The 20419-nt window shown below is 44.1% G+C and overlaps 1 protein-coding gene across 2 annotated transcripts in view; it reads right to left on the bottom strand.

Moving 5' to 3' along the window:
* Positions 1 to 20419, bottom strand: part of LOC101334013 (olfactomedin-like protein 1) — a 386099-nt gene that overhangs the window by 91354 nt on the left and 274326 nt on the right. Inside the window, exon 3 of one of the 2 annotated variants that reach the window (XR_012333203.1) lies at positions 7392 to 7606. The exons of the other annotated variant lie outside the window; for it this stretch is intronic. The gene's annotated coding sequence lies outside the window, so the exon portion shown is untranslated. The remainder of the gene's footprint in view (positions 1 to 7391; positions 7607 to 20419) is intronic. 2 annotated transcript variants of the gene reach the window in all.

Below are 20419 nucleotides of genomic sequence, written 5' to 3'. Positions count from 1 at the left end.
ACACCGACTCCACGAACGCTGCTCCCAGAGGGCGGCACAGAGAACAGCCCCTCTGGAGCGTCTCTGCCAAGCCCCCCCGCCCTGGAGCCCAGGCTCTGCCCTGACGTGCCCACGCTCTGCGGCTGCTGGGTTTACCTGCCTTTCTTCAGACTTCACCTTCAGCCCCCGAAGCCTCAGGTCTTCACCAAAAATCTCCCTGACCCACATCCGAAGTAATGAAACAGTGGAACAGACTGATGCCTTGCAGATGATGAGTGTGTGCGCCCGACTATTAGAGAAGGCCCTGGAGCTGCTCCATCTGCAGACCCTGCCGGCTCTGGTATCGCTTGGGCATCTCCCAGGAACCTGGGTCACCCGCCCACTTCCCCCAGCCCTGCAGGGCCCATTGGAAGCTGGCTGACCAGCCCTTTACGGACTCCACTCTCCCTGAGGGCTTCATCCCCCAGGTCACCACAGGCCTAGGGGGCACCTGCAGGGAGAGGAACAAGGTGGCCCCTTTCTGGAACTCAGCTCCATTCCCATCACAGCAGAGATGCTGCAGCCTTCCAGCCCGGGCCTCAGCTTCACCGTCTACAAGTCCTGACCCTGAGCTCGGCCCCGTCTGCCAACCATGAAAGCGGCTCACACTCTTCTGCTATCACAGGACAGCCTCACTGATGCTTCTCTGCAGGCCAGGCTCCGTGATCCCTGCTCGCCTTGGTCTCCAGGAACCTTTCCTATACAGGAGCCCCATCTGAAGCGCCTTGGCACTCCACCAACTTTCTGAGGCTAAGCCCAGAGTTCAGATACTGAAACTGTGCCCCATAGAGTAACAGAAGCTGATAATAGAAATGATTGAACTTGTCTTATAGAACAACAGATAAGAAAACAGCTTGCTAAAACCCCTTTGCTTGTAAATTGCCTTCATTAAGTTCACTTGTTTTTTTCTTTGTTTTCCTCCCTTTAATTGCATACCAGCCCAGCTTCATGCAGCCCAGCTGTTTTACAGGAACTTGGAGTCAGCTCCTGCCCAGTGTGAGCCGGCCAGGGACTGGATGGCATCACCCTAAAACTGGGGCTGCGCAGATGTCTCCCTAAAACTGGGCCTGTGCAGATGTCTAATGAATGGCCTTTTGACATCAAAGGACTGGAAAACTCCACCCTCAGATGATGCTAAGGGCCTCCATCTGGAATATGCAGAAGCATTAACCCAGATGCACCTGCGCAGAACACCGATTTCCTCACTTCTTCCCTACTTCCAATCACCTCTCCCCTAAGACCACCCTCTTATCCCATAAACACTCCAACCCCCTCGCCTTCAGCGAGGCAGATCTGAGACATTCTCCTGTCTTCTCCCTTGGCTGCCTTGTGAATAAACTCTTGGCTGTAAACCACAGCATCGCAGCATTTGGCCTGCTGTGCATCAGGCAAACAGACCTGGTTGGGTAACGGGAATCCAGGCCCTTTGTTCCTTTCTTCATTGAAGTCCCAGAGGGACCCCAGCTTAGAGAGCCCCGCACATGCCTTCCAGGCCTGAAGCCCACCTTTCCTCATTCTATTAGGGGCCAAGGAAGGGAGGACCCTGTTTTAGGCCCCAAAGCCCTGGAAGCTTGCCCACCACCTAGCACCACTGAATCCTGGGCAGTTCTGTTCCACGGACACTTGTCTTTAGGATGAGCCTGGCTTGTTTGTAACTATTCCCAGGCCGAGAATCCCTGCTGCTGCCAGCCAATCTGTGTCCAGCCCGGCCAGCACCCAGCAAGGAGGAACCAGCCCCACTGTAAAGAAACAGCTGCCCGCACACGGGCTTTCTGACCACGGTGCACTAGGACCACAGCTCCCTCACTGTTCAAGACATAAGGGCGGGGGCCCAGGACTAGTCCGCTGTGTGCTCGAACCGCCAACCGCTTCCCCACATCCGCTGCGGCCTCTTCAGCAGCCCCTACTTCTGTGTGCTACAGCTGCCAGTATCTGTGACTGAACATCCCAGTTACAGTTACTGTTGAACAGTAACAGGAGACCACGATTCCTGCCCTCTCACGCCAGCTAATTATTGGCCCTTGGGTGGAGACCTGACCCAAGGGCAGCTAATCCGATGCAACAACCTTTAGAAAAATCTCTCCAAGGCAAGCATTCCCCCAACCATTGTAAACAGACCCCGAAACAGATCTGCAAATCTAAAGCAAGCTGTTTTCTGCAATGCATCTTCCAAAACCAACCACAGCTGAGCATAAATGAAAACCTTGAATTTCTGTTTCTTTTGCAATTAACATGTCTTCATAGACCTGGAGGGCTTGGCTCAAAAATTATGAGTTAAGCCAACGAGATTCTTTCCTTCAGGGGTTAACACACACACACACACACACACACACACAGCAAATAAGAACTTGTCAGTCAACAAGAATAAAATCACACCTAAAGGACATGTGACAGTCGCCCTGAGCTGTCTTCCTAAGGGACATTTATTTCCCCCCCTCCATCATGGTTCCTTCCCGACAGACGCCCCTCCTTCCACTATGATCAGTGAAAGCACCAGCACTGGTTCCCCAGCCTCCCTGGCAGCTAGGGTATGCGCATGCGAACAAGTCCTGACCATTGGGACCATATGAGAAGCTGGGGGGGTTCAGAGAAATCTTTCCCAGTTTTATAAAAAGAGGACATATTCTACCTCTGGACACAGCTGTGTGTGTGTGTGAGGACAGGCTGCCCGGAGCTGCAGTAGCCTTCTTGCAACTGTTAGGGGACACACCTGAGAAAGAACCAACACCCTGAGGATGGTGGGGAGAAAGATAAGAAAAGCTGGAGCCCTTGAGGTCATCCCAGAGTCTCTGATTTAACCCTGGGACCACCCATCCTCTGGACATCTCGTTAGTGACATTTAAAACTCCTTACTGTTTATGCCACTTTCTGAGAAAGAATCCCAACTGACAGATGTCATAAGGCACGGTTGGATCACGCCAGGCCAGCATATGACAAAGCAGTAACTGAGGTTTACGACGAAAGAGAACAGCACAAACACCCAAGGGACGTACAGATACCATGAATTAGGACTACCTGCCTGAGCCCTCCAGCTACCTTGTTAGCTCCAATTTTAAGTCACATGGGATTTTTTTTTTTTTTTTTTGGTAATAATTCAAGCGAGTCTCTGGTTTAAAGCAGTGCTTCAAACTTTAATGTGAATATGAATCACCTGGAGATGGTTCAGTGGATGGGGCAAATTCTAACTTTTTCTTTCTTGAAGACAAGCTATCAAGTGATACCAAAACTGCTGGTCCAGAGACCACAACTTGTACAGCAACATCTTCTAACTAAAAGTACCAACCTAAGGCAATCTAAAACCAATCTAAAGCGGAGCGGTGGGTTTCTTCACGGCCTTGGCTTCTATCTCCACACAGATAAGACCTGCTATGGAATGTGTGCGCCTTGTAAAATGACTTTAGGTCTCTGAGACCTAAAATACACACAGGTGGTCTCTGTCTAGAATCAAAACCTTAAACATCCAGCCCTGGTTTCTTGGAATGTTTATATGAACTTCTGACCTCCCTAAAAGTACACCATTCATAGGTTGCTGATGGCCATAACCACTCCAAAAGTTTTATGAATGCAACAACTTTTAGAAAAATCTCTCCAAGGCAAGCATTCCCCCAACCATTGTAAGTAGCCCCCAAAACAGATCTGCAAGTCTGAATGCAAGCTGTTTCCTGCCATGCATCTTGCAAAAACCAAACACCACATCGACTACTTTGGGATCAAAAATATTTTTTAAGAATCTCTTTTGGTAAATTATAGAAGTTAGATCCATACTTCATGCCACACACTAAAAAGATGAATTCGAGTAAACCATGTGATACAAATCAAACTAAACCTACTGAGAGAGAATACAGGTGAATATTATTTGATCTGAGGTCAGGCAGGGCCTTTCTAGAAAGAAAAGAAATTCAAACAGGAAAGACCGATAAAATTAGTTACAATCCTTTTAAAGTCTTTGCCTCAAAAAACCACCATAAATAAACAACGTTTTAAAATCAAGTGAGGAAAAGAAATGCCACAAAGCAAAGGGCTAGTAAAAAGTCATTTAAACATAAGAAAAACACTAAAATTCTAATAGGGGTGGGGGTGAGAACACAAAATATTAACAGACCAGACTAGGGCAGGCACATCCAAGGGACTCAAGGTGATCTCTGGAGGGGTCGGGGTGGGGAGGTGTGTGAAGAAAATATTCGAGCTATTTTCTTTTTTAAAGTTTTTTTGATGTAGACCATTTTTAAAGTCTTCATTGAATTCATTACAATATTGCTTCTGTTTTTATGTTTTGTTTTTTGGCTGCCAAGCATGTGGGATCTTAGCTTCCAGACCAGGGATCAAACCTGCACCCCATGCACTGGAAGGTGAAGTCTTAACCACTGGACTGCCAGGGAAGTCTCTAGAGCTATTTCCTTAACCTGTCCTTTAAAAAGGATTTTCTATCTGGGACTATGTTTTATAATTTACATATATTAGGACAATTCTCCATATACGAATATGTGTATTTGGAGGAGGAATTTTTTTCATATTGGGGTAAGAGACCAAAAGTTTGGAGACAATACGGAATACTAATTAGCTAATAAAAAAATTTAGACTTCCTACTAAACAAAGAAATACAAAGATAAAATGAAGCCGTTTTTCCTATGAAATTAGTAAAGCTATTTTTTCAGTCTTAGTGCTTGTTGATCAGGATATACCTCAAACCCTGCCAATGAAAATATAAATGAGTAAAATCTTTTTGAAAAGTGGTTTGGAAAAATGTGTCACAAGGCTTAAAGATTAATATCTTTGATCAGAGTTGCCAGACTTAGCAAACTGTATGAAACATACTTATTAAAAATTCATTGTTTATCTAAAATTCCAACTTAACTGAGCATTCTGTATTTTGTCCGTTAACCCTGCTTTAACTCTATTATTCTACTTTCACGATTCTATCTGAAAATATTTCGATATAACAACAAATATTTCTAGACAGTCTGTGCAGCAATGCCGTATCATTAGTGAAAGATTAAAAGTAATTTCAATTCAACATTAGAGAAATGGTTCCATAAATTCAAGCACATCTATACAAGGTAAAAATACAGTCACTGTAAATTATGTATTTGTAGTCTTTCTTTATCCCACTTCATGCAGATATTCACAAGTTTTGCTGAAGAAATGTTCACGCGTTTCCTGCCCTGTATCTGCTAGAGATGGCGCATGCTGTGCAGTACACATGCACTGTCTCACCTTTCTAAAGTTTAATAAGCTCTGAGTTCTAAAATGCATGTGGACCCAAGGGTTTCAGACTGAGGAATTATGGACCTATCATTTTCTTGAAGCTTCATAAAATTTTCTGTAAACACTACAGCCTGAGTCAGTAGTACTTAGCAGGACTGCAGGGAGGGATGGGCGCCCATGCCGGGTGTAAAGTGAGCTGGAAAGCCGCAGCTGCAAAGAGAGGTGGGCAGAAGATGCTGAGACATGACAGGGGAGAAGCCGGGATCAACATCATGAAGCTGCAAGTACGGTAACAGCCAGAGAGTTCCTCTCTAGCGAAGCAAAGGGGGATCCTTCTGCTGTGGGAAGGAGAACTAAACTACCGAAGCCATCCCCCAGCAACTCCCAATCTGGTTAAAAGCGTGAGTGGAGGAGCAGGTGGGGACTTCTGTCCCATTATCGGCACAAGTCTGAGAGGACCCCCAAGAATCACCTTCACGTGGGGGAGGAATGAGTGAGGAGCCAGCTTGCAACCCTGACCTGTAACAGGCCTACCCGAGACCCATCCGGCAACCTTCACCTTCCTCTCTGGGCATTATCGGTTGCTACTGTAACGAATTACCACAAACTTAGTGACTTGCAAAAGCACAAAGTCATTACCTTATAGTTCTGGAGGTCAGAAGTCTGAAATGAATCTCACTGGGCTAAAATCAAGCTGCCGGCAGGGCTGCTCTCCCTTCTGGAGGCTCCAGGGGAGAGCCCAGTTTTCCAGCTCCTGGCGGCTGCCTGCATCCTTCGGTTCTCGGCCCTTCCGCCTTCAAAGCCAGCAGCAGCGGCGGACGACTCCTTCCCCGACCACATCCACCAGACACTGAGTTTTCCGCCGCCCCTTCCACTTATAAGGACGCCAGTGATTACACTGGGCTCACCTGGAGAATCCAGGCTGCTCTCCCCATTTTAAACTCAACTGATTAGCAACCTTAATTCCACCTGCTTCCTTCCCCTTTGCCACATACAGTAACTTATTCACAGGTTCTGGCCATTAGGATGTAGACATCTTTGAAAGGCTGTTATTCTCCCTACCTATGGGTATGCTACAGAACTCCAGGCAGACAACCTATGTAATGAAAATGTTGAACAACACATATAATGAATATAATAAAGAATTCTTCGGTGCTCAGAGGAAGGCATGGGGATAAGACTGTATTGACAGACTCCTGAACAGGAGTAGCTAGGACACCTGGGATATAACCCGTCTAATCACAAATGACTTGGCCTCCAGAAAAGAGGATCTCAACCTCCTTCGTCTGTGGTTTTCAACATCAACCTGCCCCTCCCAATTTAGTGGTCCTGTTCCTGTCATCCTATCTCTGTGCATACTTCCCAAGTTTGAATCAGAGCCACTGGATTCTAGCTTTAGAAGACTGCATCCCAGCTTTCATCCTCAGACTCAGCTTAGGTAATGATCACACGCTCCCTCTGGCTTCCCAGCCCTGGACCGGGTGCCAATCCAGCTCATTTCCAGAATGGACTGGTTCCTTGCCTTACCCATTCCCAGATATTACTCGTCTTTTAAAGCTGACTGGCTGGTCTCCACAGGGAAGGAGATGGGTAACAAAAGCCCAAAATTTACAGCTTTGGTTACTCATCTGCTTCCCTTAGAGACCAGCAGGTGTGCAGGATTGATCTAGAGAGGGCAGAAGGAGAGTCAGGAAACCTGCGTTCCACTCTAGGGGCAGGAAGGACTTCTAGGGCAGGGTGGTCTGAAGAGTAGGGGCAGCAATAACGGGATGGATGAGGAAACAAGGTTCTAGTCTGTTGTAAGAAACGAGGGGCATGGTGGGTTCAGCTGAAAATAGAGACCCCAGCTAGGGATTATAACACAGCAAATTGTGCATGTACTATCTGGGGGGAAACACCTTCCATGTTCGCTCTTCTCTGGCCCTGGATTTCCCCTTCTCAGGAGAACAACGGGAGGGGCCCAGGCAGGCTGACTGTGGAGCTTAAGCTGCTTGACCAGGCCCTACCCTTCTGCTGGGAAGGACCACCACCCACTGCGGGTTGGCCAAATCTGGACAGGAAGCAAGAAAAGACTGGACAGTCCACAGATGAAGTAACAGCCCCAGGTGGTGGTGGCATGCCAGGGGCTCCGTGACCGTGTTCCCCACCCAGGCCATGGGCCTACTCACCAAGCTCTCCTCGAACCACTCCTTTAGGTAGGCAGCTGTGGGGCCGGGGATCTGGCTCAGGAGGGCTGCTCTCTCCTGAGAATGCTCCAGCGTCTCCAGGGCCAGCCTCAAGTCCTCGACGAGACGGAGCAACGGGAAGGGGTTCATGTAGGAAGCCGCGGAGGCCAGTCCAGGCTCACAGGCACCATCGCTAATATCTCCCCCCGTGTTAGTGCCTGGAACAAGAGAGAGGCGGGAACCTTGGTAAGAAGGGTGGACGCCACGGGCAAGGAACTGATAAACAGCAAAGTTAGTGAAAGGGGAGAGGAAAGGGATGGATAAGAAGCCTAGAGGAACCACTTCTGCCTCAGCAGAATCACTCACAACGTGAACTTTGCAGAAATCACCTTTCATCCTGGCTTGGTCATGAGAGAGGCACATGACTGTGCCCACTGGGACTGGCTTAGGGAAGCTCGCAACTTCAGACAACTGGGGAAGCACAGCTAGACCTCACCCATGACCAAGGACATGTGCGCTAAAATGGTGAGATGCCAGTCTTCAGCTCTGATATTAATAAATTTGTCCTCTTCTACGTTAATGTGGTAGACTGCACAGATGGCCACCAAAAGTCCATCCCATCCTCGTGCGGGCATCCTACTCCCCTCGTCCTGAGGGGGACGCTGACTCCGGGCTGGTCTAGTGACTCGCTCTGATCAAAGGATGCAGAGGAAGGGGTGCTGTGTGGGGTCTGGTGAGGTTGAGTGAATCGAGATCTTTCTAGATCTTCCCAGTTGGGAGATTCTATACCCTCTGACATAGTCAGAGGGTATAGAATATAGAGGGTATACTTTTGACTTGTATCTATTACTGTGTGTATCCATATCTCATCTCCCTTTATGGGCTGTGAAGTCTCTGAGGGCAGAGCCCCTGTCACAGTTAGTTAACATAGTTATCACGCCCCCTGACCAGTAGATGGTGAGGGGGAACTGGACTGAATGTCTGTACATATGCTTGGATGAATAGCTAAGAGGAAGAGTACGTGGATTTCCCCAGAGATCTGGGATACTGGGTCTTTTTCTAAACTGGTATGTCCCAAATAGGACTGTTTTTGCCTTTCTAAACCCCACCATTAAAAAAAAAAAAAGTCTTCTTTGCATAATGTGTACAGTGATATATTTTTCAAACCAGAACTGGGGCAACAGAGTCTAACAAAGGATTTCTGTGCTTCTTTCATCAGTAAGAAACACTTTAGAAAATATGGTTCGTAGTGGAAGTTCTAGGGCATTTGGATTGTTTGTAAAACCAACAGAATAAAATATTTGAAGTCAGGACTCTTGCTGGAAAATGTGGGCTGTAGGGCTACCACATCCACGGTTGCACTGCAGGCCTGACGTCTAATTCCAGGTTCCTCTGCTCTTTTAAAAGCCAACTTCCTACTTGCCATGGCAGTCTTTGGAATGAGAAATCCACACAGAAGGAAACAATTACTGTTTGATTGCCGGTTTGCTTTCTGAAAGGGCGGGATAGAGGGAGTCGCGGCTCACGATCCACAAACAAGTCCACGGCTCCGGGGAACTAGGAAACGGCCCTACTACCCACACTCTGATGTGTGCTCAGCGCTTTCTGGCTCCTGCAAATACAATTTAGAGTTGACCAGGAGAGGCCACAGCCAACAACGTCAGGAAAGAAAGTGAACAGAAGCAGGGCGAGACCCCCCCAATCTCCAAATAAATGCTAAGTAATCCCTCTGCATCCCGGACACACTTCACACACACACACACACACACACATCTATAAATGGAGGATAAGTCAGGCCAGGAGTAGGTGGGAAGACTGAGATTTTCATTCACTTTGTATCACTCCTTGGCCTTGGACAAGTTCCTTCCATTCTCTGGGCCCCTCCCTGCCCTAAATCCTCGGGATTCTTCCTTACTATTCAAATATTGCGTATGTGTGTAAATGTGTATGAGTACATGTGTATCTGTGTCTATTTTTCCACATGTATACACACGTAAAAGACTTTAATTTCTATTTCTTGGCAATTTCATCAACACACAGGCTCAGAAAATGGTCCAGAATGGTGAAACTCCTAAGGCCCAGCATTAGCAAAGGCAACAATCACCCAGGGAATTCCCTGGTGGTCCAGTGGTTAGGACTCAGAGCTTTCACTGCTGTGACCTGGGTTCGGGGAACTAAGATCCCACAAGCCTCGTGGCGCGACCGAAATAACAACAACAAAAAACCAGTCACCCAGAAGACTCAGTTCCATACTCCACATACATTCCCTACAGATGATCAGTTCCTATGGAAAAACTACAATCACAGAGGAAAATACATCAAAATCGGACTATCAGATGCAACAAATAAGAAAATGCATGCCTTCATACCTGGGTTTAACAAAACAATACAAAAGAGACAATAACATAAGGCAAGGCGTGGACCCCTAAATTACGTCTCAGAAAACAGCAGCTCACCTCATGTTCACGCCCAAATAAAGTTTCTCTTTGGGGGCAATCTCTCAATTACTTTATCTTGAACAACAAAGCACTCTTTAGGGAAGACAGATTAACACAGGGGACTTCAATTTTACATGCAGACTGAAATCACTTGGGGAGTTTTACAAACTACAGATGCCAGGGTCCCAACCTCCAGAGGTTCTAATTTGATCGGTCTAAGGCTGACCTGGGATAACAAAAAGCTCCCCAGGTGATTCTAATGTGCAGCCTAAGTGGAAATCATTGACTAGCAAATCAACGTTGATCAATGTCAAATTTTGATGTTTAGAGAGGACAACCTGAGAATTTTTATTTTAAGCACCCACAACCAAAATTTAATACAGATTCAGTAATTGTTAGGGGAAGGCAAGACAACATAAAATGCAAATATAGGATTTCACTGAAGGCCTTTTAATGATCGCTTTCAAAAGCAACTAAGTATGTGTGTAGTAGTAATTAGGGTTATTCAGAAATGTTTTGGTTCTCCTCTACTTAAGTTCATAGTAGGATAACACTCTGCCCCTTGAAGTTACTCACAGCCACATGACTTTTCTGGGCAATAAACATGAAAAGTGATATGTGTCACTTCTGGGAGAAAGTCTTTAGGAACCAGAGCACAATTCCTCATATCTCTTTCACTTGCTCTGGTCTCTGGCAACGGTGGGGACTGAATCAGCCCGTGTTCCAAAGGGAAGATGATGTGGACCAGAGCTCTAAGTAGACCCGGGGGGAACCTGTATGAGCTGTTTCAAGCTGCTGACATTCTGGGACTGTTTGTTATTGCAGCATAACTTAACCCGTCTTCACTTACACAAAGTATATATGTTGAACAATTTAGAAATATATACATACAAGATAAACTTCTAAAAAATGATCTTTTACTGCGCGGACCACTCCACCTGCCACAAGCCACAGCAAGGGTAACAGGGAACCAGCATTCTCAGTGCTCTGAGCCCAATGTGCGGTCTGGTCCCACGAGGGGGTCTGAGCCGGAGAAGGGACCCCCCCCCCCACCTCTCAGCCACATTCACTCAGTGTTTAGCCCCAAACACAGATCTCTGGGGGGCAGGATGAGAAACGCTGACATGCTGCCCTCCCGGGAAGATAGTCCAGCAGCTGGATGCCAGGAGCGGGGGTCCCCGTGTGCGTGGCTCCCCCAGCCTGGGGTGGGCTTCTGCCCTGCTGAGCCAGAGCAGGGAGGGAGGGCACACACCTTGGTTCAAAGACCACAGACGCTCACAGTTCTTACCAAGTTCTGGTAGATTCTATGGAATAAATGTTTCTTCAGTGAAATGGCTCAGGATCATTTCCAGAGAAAGGCTCTTTGCATTCTGTAAAAACTGATTTTCTCCAGCTTCACATTTGAGCGGATCTGTAGAGCTCCCTTGGCTGTCATGCTGAGAGCAGGATGTCCCTGTCGCTTTATTATGCAATGAAATTTGAATTAAGATTATCACGAGCCCCCCAAAGGCTAATAAACACTTAATGAAAAATGGCACAAGAAAAAAAAAAATGTCCCTTGCAAAGGGACCCTCCACTTGCTTCTCCTCCACTGACCACTACCCACTGTGAAGCTTTCCCTTCTTCCCTGGCAAGTACAACAGGATTTTATGACCTTACCCTGCACATCCAAACTGTAATAAATTCATTATTGTTTACCTCTAATATACACTTGTGTGTATTACTCAAGGTCACAGAGACTTTCTCCTACGCTTTATTCTAAATGTTCTGTAGCTTCATATTTTGCATTTTGATTTATGATTGATCCAGACTTAATTTTGTACAAAGTATGAGGATTAGGTCAGGGTTCTTTTTTCTTTTAACTATGGCTATTCAATTGTTCCAACACCATTTGTTGAAAAATAAATAAAATATTTTATTTGTGGATGTTAAAAAAAAAGATCCTTTATCATGCAGATGGGGGTTCTCTGGCAATAGATGAAATATCTATCGAGAGCATCATATGTGAATTTTTAAAGTGCTGTATTTACAGCAACTGAAAAGTGAAGATGATGGGCCTGAAAATGGGGGTCCCGAACCCCCAGGCCGCAGACCAGTACTGGTCCGTGGCCTGTTAGGAACCGGACTGCACAGCAGGAGGTGAGCGGCGGGTGAGCGAGCGAGCGAAGCTTCTTCTGCCGCTCCCCGTCACTCCCCATCGCTCGAATTACCGCCTGAACCAACACCTCCCCCCACCCCTCCCCACTGCCACCATCCATGGAAAAATTGTCTTCCACGAAACCGGTCCCTGGTGCCAAAAAGGTTGGGGACCGCTGCTCTAAAACTCTGCACATCAAAAGTGCTGTGCATGTCAGCTGCACTAGCATTACCTGGGAGCTTGGTGGAAATGCAGACTCTCGGACCCCACCTCTACATTTTATCAACATCCCCACATGCTCTTCAACTGTTCTGGGATGCTAAAATTATTCAACAAGCAGCTCTCATAATAATAAACACAGTATGTTGGAGATAAATGTAAAACGCTTGAAAAAATTATTATTAAAAATGTGCCAGTGAGAAAAGAAATCCATAATTATTTTACATAATGCTTATAAATATACAAGTAACTTAATCAATAAATTAATATTATGAGTACTTGTCTATTTGGGAATCTATTTGGACATATATGATATGTTTTACATAATTGAAGGAAAAAAATGAGAGAAATAGAAACTTTAATGAAAGAATAAGAAGGAGCGAGAAAAGCACAGAACAATTTGAAAAAGAACCACGTGGAAACCAAAATGAAGAATGCAATTATTCAAGTGAGAAATTAAGTGCACAGGTTAAATAACAGATAAGAAAGTTACTGGAATGGAAAGTGGAAGGAAGTATATAGAGTGAAGCAGAAGCAACAAAGAGAAAATGGCTATGGATTTGTCACAAATAAAATCTGGAGTCTTCTCAGTTTAAAAGACACACACTGAGTCCCAAAAACGATACATCAAAACAAACCCATCCTAGAAACAACGCAGTGAAACTGAAGAACACCAAGGACAGAGGAAATTTAAAAGCAACCAGAGATAAAAGACAGACTGTCAAGAGACTTCTCATCAGCAAAGTCCCGATGACCACAAAATAATATCTACAGGTAGCTACCAACCTATAACCTGTACAAGATAAACTACCACTCAAGGTTAAGACTAAAGTAAGGTCATTTTTCACATAATGACTCGTGCAACTTATTACTGGCAGGCTATTCCTGAAGGGATTTTAAAGGATCTACTTCATGAAGCAGGAAAAACTGCACCAACCAAAAAGGAGTGGGATGAAAAACACATCCGGGGGGGGCGGGGGGAGCACCCAAGAGTGGCTGCAGCCAGGGTCTGTTTCCCAGGGTCAGCTGCAGCCACCTCCTGCCTCTCTGCAAGACTCTTCCAAAACCAGCAGAAGAAAGGCCATGTGAGAACACAGTGAGAAGAAGATAGCCCACAAGCTGGGAAGAGAGGTCGCACCAGAAATCAACCCTGTTGGCACCTTGATCTCAGACTTTCTGGCCTCCAGGACTATTTTCTACTTCTTGAAGCTCTTCAGGGGTACACAGTATGACAAAATGCATGAGACAAGAATATTTATAGCAAGTTGTTACCCAGGCAGAGCCTTTGAATCCCAGAGGAGCTGCAGCTTCACCCTCAAGACACAGATCTGCAGCCTCCTGGGCACCATCAGACACCTCCACTGAAGACCCAGAATGGAGACCATTGGACCATATGTCCTGTACATTCTCTAACAACTACTTAGACCTAAGGTCTTTGTTTCAACACCTTCCTTTGAGAGCTAAGACTAGTTTATATAATATGGGACGATGAAAGAACTTAGATTTTGAGATCTGATGGATCTTGTATTTTTTCCTAATTATGCTTTCTAGTTAAGCTCTCTATGCTTCAATTTCCTGTCTGTAAAAAGGGGGTGGCGGGGCTTCCCTGGTGGCGCAGTGGTTAAGAATCCGCCTGCCAGTGCAGGGGACACGGGTTCAATCCCTGGTCCGGGAAGATCCCACATGCCGCGGAGCAGCTAAGCCTGTGCACCATAACTACTAAGCTTGTGCTCTAGAGCCCGCGAGACACAACTATTGAAGCCCGCACGCCTAGAGCCTGTGCTCCACAACAAGAGAAGCCACTGCAATGAGAAGCCCGAAGCCCGTGTACCACAGTGAAGAGTAGCCCCTGCTGGCCACAACTAGAGAAAGCTGGCACGCAGCATCAAAGACCCAATGCAGGCAAAAATAAACAAACAAACAAATAAATAAATTTTTTTTTTTAAAAAAGGGGGGTGCAATACTGTTCATCTTTCACAAGTTTCACAAGGATTAGGTAAAATAATGCATTATGATACCCAATAAAAATAAATGTTCAATGAATAATAAATAAATGAATAAATAAATAGCACAATATTTTGGGGTCTATAAATCAAGATGACACCAGAACACAAAACTAAAATAATGTGGAAGATGGGGCAGTGATGGGAATTAAAGCATTCTAAGAGTCAGGTATTACTGAAGAGGAAGACAGAATTATTATTCTATAAAGATACTTATCTTTAGTCTTTGTGTTAAGGATGTATGTTTAAAACGTGAGCATTAAAAAAATGCAAGGATGAGCATTAAAAATGTAGAAATAGGGCTTCCCTGGTGGCGCAGTGCTTGAGAGTCCGCCTGCCGATGCAGGGGACACGGGTTCGTGCCCCAGTCCGGGAAGATCCCACATGCCGCAGAGCGGCTGGGCCCGTGAGCCATGGCCACTGAGCCTGTGCTTCCAGAGCCTGTGCTCCGCAACGGGAGAAGCCACAACAGTGGGAGGCCCACGTACCGCAAAAAAAAAAAAAAAGTAGAAATAGATGTTTAACTTCCTAAAAGAGATTTAAAAACAACTTGATCAATATTACAGAAGCCAGCAAGGCAAAACCAAAAACAAGTAAAAAAAAAGTTAGAAAGAAACAACAGCATAAAACAGAGAAATACGTACACACATACCTATATACTAGTAACTATAATAATTATAAATGCACTAAACACCTATTTATTTACTTATTTATGTTTATTTTTTATTTATTTATTTTTCTTATTAGTCAGCCATTTTGTACTAAACACCTATTTAAACGCAAAAATATGAATAATGGAGAAAAAGTAATCCAGTTCTTTGATGTTATTAAGAGAGACCTACAAAAAATTATGACAATGAATGAGTGAAATTTAACGTGTTCAAAAAATGAAACTCAGGACTTCATGCGTTGGAGTAGGTATTTTTGATCAAAATATTAAAACCAGTCTCACACACACACACAATCACTGGATAAAATGATAAAAAACAACAAAAAAAATCATCTGAATAGACCTATAAATAATTGAGCCATAATTTAATATTTTTCCACAGAGAAAATACCAGGCCAAATGCTTTTACAAGTTAGCTCTAGCCAATGTTCAGGAAGTGAATAATTCTAATCTAACTGGTGTTCAGTAGAGAAGAGGATGGACTGCTCCCAGCTGTCTCGATAAGGAGAGCCAGCCAGTACAACTTGTAGACCAGAGTGTGAAAGGCGCCCCTGGAACTGAACAATTTAGAAGTTCTGAGTACTACAAAGGCAAATTACGAGTCTTCTCACTGATGAACTCACATATCAAATCCTAAACACAAATTTACAAAACTAAATCCCATGGTGTGTAAAAAAGACCCTCTCCTTTGGGAAATGACGGGTCAAGCAGACCTAAAAAGAAAATTAAAAAATAAAGTGGCGATTATCAAAACAGCAAAAGGCACATAAAGAACTATACCCCAAACAACTAGAGGTGGCACGTTGTACTCAAGCACATATAAAGCATTTCTTCAAAACTGACTATAGACTAGGCCATACACAAAGTCTCGACAAAAATCAAGAATCGCGGGCTTCCCTGGTGGCGCAGTGGTTGAGAGTCCGCCTGCTAATGTAGGGGACATGGGTTAGAGCCCTGGTCCGGGAAGATACCACATGCCGCGGAGCAAGTAAGCCCGTGCGCCACAACTACTGAGCCTGCGCGTCTGGAGCCTGTGCTGCGCAACGAGAGGCCGCGACAGTGAGAGGCCCGCGCACCGCGATGAAGAGTGGCCCCCGCTTGCCGCAACTAGAGAAAGCCCTCGCACAGAAACGGAGACCAAACACAGCAAAAATAAATATTAAAAAAAAAAAAAAATCAAGAATCGCTATCATGGGTACTATTCCAGTCTCCATATTTCTGTGGGAGGGGAGAGTGGTTTCTACCTGCCTCCCCTTACTCAATTTTTCCTCAATGGCGGAAGGCCTCTTCTGATGACAGAACTAAAAGATGGAATTCTCTCTGGAGCTGCCCGTCCCCGTATGCAAGCATTAGCTTCTGAGGAAGCTTTTTCTGAGACAAGCTCTGCCCCAGAAGGTGGAAGTCTGTGGCCTGGGATTGAGTTCAGTTTGGGGTATGTGTGTAGGATGAGTGGATTCAAGGTCCTTCCTGACTGTGGCTTCAGGTCAAGCTAAGTTTCCTAATCAGTGAAACTCATGATAAAGCTGATATTTTGATCTCTTTCTGGCTGACTCCTTTGTCTGTTCCTTGACTGGAACCAAATAGGAGGGGAATAATGGGCTGTTATTCTTTTTAAATATTTTATTGAAGTATAGTTGATTTACAGTGTTGTAAGGAATGTTATTTATTAATCTTTGTGGTAGACAGAATAATGACCCTCCCAAAGATGCCCACATCCTAATCCCTGGAAACTATGAATGTGTTTGTTACCTAATATGGCAAAAGGGACTTTACAGATGTGATTAAGAATCATGAGATGGAGATATTATCCTGGAGTTTTAATCACATGAGCTCTTAAATCATAAAAGGGAGGCAGAAGAATGGGTCAGAGAGATGTGACATGAGGACTTGCCCTGACCTTGCTGGCTTTGAAGATGGAGGAAGGGGCCATGAGGCAAGGAAGGTAACTGCATTATAGCTGCAACAGGGCAGGTAACAGACTAGTTGTGCTCAGAAAAATCCCAAAGGACACCCCAAATTAAAAAACACACATACATACACTTTTTTTTTTTTTCATACATACACTTTTTAAAGCAACTGAACTGAAGGAAATTTTCAGAGCTCAGTAGCTCAGGAGAAAGAGAGCATGTGAGCTGGTGTTTTTGCCCTGCAGGCCAATTCCCTGGTGGCTTAACACCTCAGCTTGAATGGGCCACTTGAGGACAGGAGACAAAGCTTAGGGCCTGAGCAAAGGGAGAGGTCAGATGGAAGACCTCTGCATAAAGCCAGGATGCAAAAGGGCAATATCCTCAGTCTACCAACTAGAAAAAAGTCACCCCACAGAAGGAAATTCGGCCTCGATTCTGGAATAAGAACACACATAAACAATTTGATGTTTCCAAACATTAAAAAGGGGTAAGGGGGGCTTCCCTGGTGGCACAGTGGTTGAGAGTCCGCCTGCCGATGCAGGGGACGCGGGTTCGAGCCCAGGTCCGGGAAGATCCCACATGCCGCAGAGGGGCTAGGCCCGTGAGCCATGGCCGCTGAGCCTGCGCGTCTGGAGCCTGTGTTCCGCAACGGGAGAGGCCACAACAGTGGGAGGCCCGTGTACCACAAAAAAAAAAAAAAAAAAAAAAAAAAGGGGGTAAGGGAAGTGTAGAAAGAGTGGGACAAGTAGAAATCAAAAAATAAAATAGTTGATAAACAAATGGGACCTAATCAAACTTATAAGCTTTTCACACAGCAAAGGAAACCATAAACAAAATGAAAAGACAACCTATGGAATGGGAGAAAATATTTGCAAATGATGCTACCGACCATGGATTAATTTCCAAAATATACAAACAGCTCACACAACTCAATAACAAAAAAACAAACAACCCAATTAAAAAAAGGCGAAAGACCTAGACATTTCTCCAAGGAAGACAGATGGCAAACAGGCACATGAAAAGATGCTCAATATCACCACTAATTATTAGAGAAATGCAAATCAAAATTACATGAGGTATCATCTCACAACAGTCAGAATGACCATCATCAAAAAGCCTACAAATAATAAATGCTGGAGAGGGTATGGAGAAAAGAGAACCCTCCTACACTGTTGGTGGCAATGTGAATTGGTGCAGCCACTATGGAGAGCAGTATGGAGGTTCCTTAAGAAACTAAAAATAGAGTTACTGTATGGTCAAGCAATCCCACAACTGGGCATATATCTGGAAAAGATGAAAACTGTAACTCAAAAAAGATACAGGCACCCCAATGTTCACAGCAGCACTATTTACAATAACCAAGACATAGAAGCAACCTAAGTATCCATCAATAGGTGAACGGATAAAGAAGATATGATATATATACACATACACACACAATGGAATATTACTCAGCCATTAAAAAGAATGAAGTAATGCCATTTGCAGCAACATGGATGGACCTGGAGATGATCATACTAAGTGAAGCAAGTTGGAAAGAGAAAGACAAATACCATATGATATCACTTATATGTGGAATCTAAAATATGATACAAATAAACTTATTTACAAAACAAAAACAGACTCACAGACATCGAAAACAAATTTATGGTTACCAAAGGGGAAAGCTGTGGGGAGGGACAAATTAGGAGTTTGGGTTAACAGATACACACCACTATATATAAATATAAAATAGATAAACAGCAAGGTATAATTTGAGGGAACTCAGGGACTGAGTTCCCTAGTGTATAGCACAGGGAACTACATTCAATATCTTGTAATAACCTATAATGGAAAAGAATATATATATATCTGAATCACTTTGCTGTACACCAGAAACAACACAACATTGTAAATCAAATATACTTCAATTTTTAAAAATAAATAAATAAAAAATTTTAAAACACCTTCAAAATAGAAGGCAAAATGTCCACGAGTATAGGGGATCAAATACACCATCTAGCAGAGTGATTTTAATAAGTATTTCTCAGAAACTGGTAAGATCAAGCAGACCAAAAAAAAAAAAAACAGTATTGGTAGAGAAGATTCAAATAAGTTGGATGTAATGGACAATTATAGAACATGGCACATAATAACTGGAAAATGCACACACCTTGCAAGCACACATAGAACATTAATGAAAACTGGCAATGTTCTCGTCAAGGCTACAAAGCAAGTATCAATAAATTCCAGAGAGTAAGTATCAGAAAACACTTTAACCACAACAGAATTAAGTTAGCAATCAATTTTAAATACATATTGTTATATATTATTGGTTGATTTGTTAAGTTGAACAGATACATTCAAGTAAGTAGAGCAGAAAATGATACACAATAAAGAACAGATGTTCAAAGAAGTTAAATATGTATATATATTAAGCATAGATACATAATGCCTATATATCTATACATACTGTGATGGTTAATTGTATGTGTCAACTTGGCTAGGCCGTGGTACTCAGATATTAAGTCAACATTATTCTACATGTTTCTGTGAAGGTATTTTTTTGATGAGATTAACATTTAAATCAGTAGAGTTTGACCAAAGCAGACTGCCCTCCATAGTGTGGGTGGGCCTCACCCAATCAGTGGAAGATCTTAATAGAAAAAGACTGACCTCTCTAGAACAGTGGTCCCCAACCTTTGTGGCACCAGGGGTCGGTTTTGTGTAAGGCAATTTTGCTACAGACCAGCGGTGGCAGGAGTGGGGGCGGGTGTTCAGGCGGTAACGCGAGCCATGGGGAGCAGCAGATGAAGCTTTGCTCGCTCACTGCTTACCTCCTGCTTTGTGGCCTGGTTCCTAACAGGGGTTTCCGGGGGTTGGGGATCCCTGCTCTAGAAGAAGTGGGGATCTTCCAACAGATGGCTTTCGGATTTGAACTGCCACACTGGCTCTTCGCTGGCACTCCAGGCTGCTGGCTTATCCTGTAGATTTTCGTACTTGCCAGCTTCCACATTCATGTGAGCCAATGCCTTAAAATAAATCTCTCTCTCTCTCTCTGTCTCTTGCTCTATGTGTCTCTCTCTATACACACACACACACACACACACACACACACCCTATTGGTTCTGTTTCTCTGAAGAACCTGGGCTGATACATATACACATTTAACTATTTACAGAATAAATAATATACACACCTACTATGGTGACTGATCAGCAAAAACAAGTCAATTCTTTGAAAAAAGTAGTAAAAAAAAAAGTCTCTGGCAAGATTGATCAAAAAATAAAGAGAAGGCACAAATAAGCAATACTAGGATTAAAAAACAGATATAACAAGCAGCAGGTCTTAAAAAGATAAAATACGATAAGCAACCATATGCTAACAAAATGGAAAACATTGGTAAAATACACAAATATCTAGAAAAATATAATGTGCCAAAACTCAACAGAGAAAAAATTAAAACCTGACTGTCCCTAACCGTTACAAAAAGACAATCTTCCAATGAGAAAATACAAGGTCCAGATGGTTCTACAGGTCAGTTCCTATAATTACAACTATAAGCAAGGATTTAAGGAACAAATGATAATTCCAACTTTACTCACATTCTTTCAGAGATTAGAAAATGAGGCTACAGAGCCATGAAGGAGTGAGAGGTGGGCTCTGTCAGCAAGGGAA

This window comes from Tursiops truncatus, chromosome 8, assembly GCF_011762595.2.
Source record: "Tursiops truncatus isolate mTurTru1 chromosome 8, mTurTru1.mat.Y, whole genome shotgun sequence".
Lineage (NCBI taxonomy): Eukaryota > Metazoa > Chordata > Mammalia > Artiodactyla > Delphinidae > Tursiops > Tursiops truncatus.
Note: the sequence above shows the minus strand (reverse complement) of the source record. Positions and strands in the feature narration are given on the sequence as shown.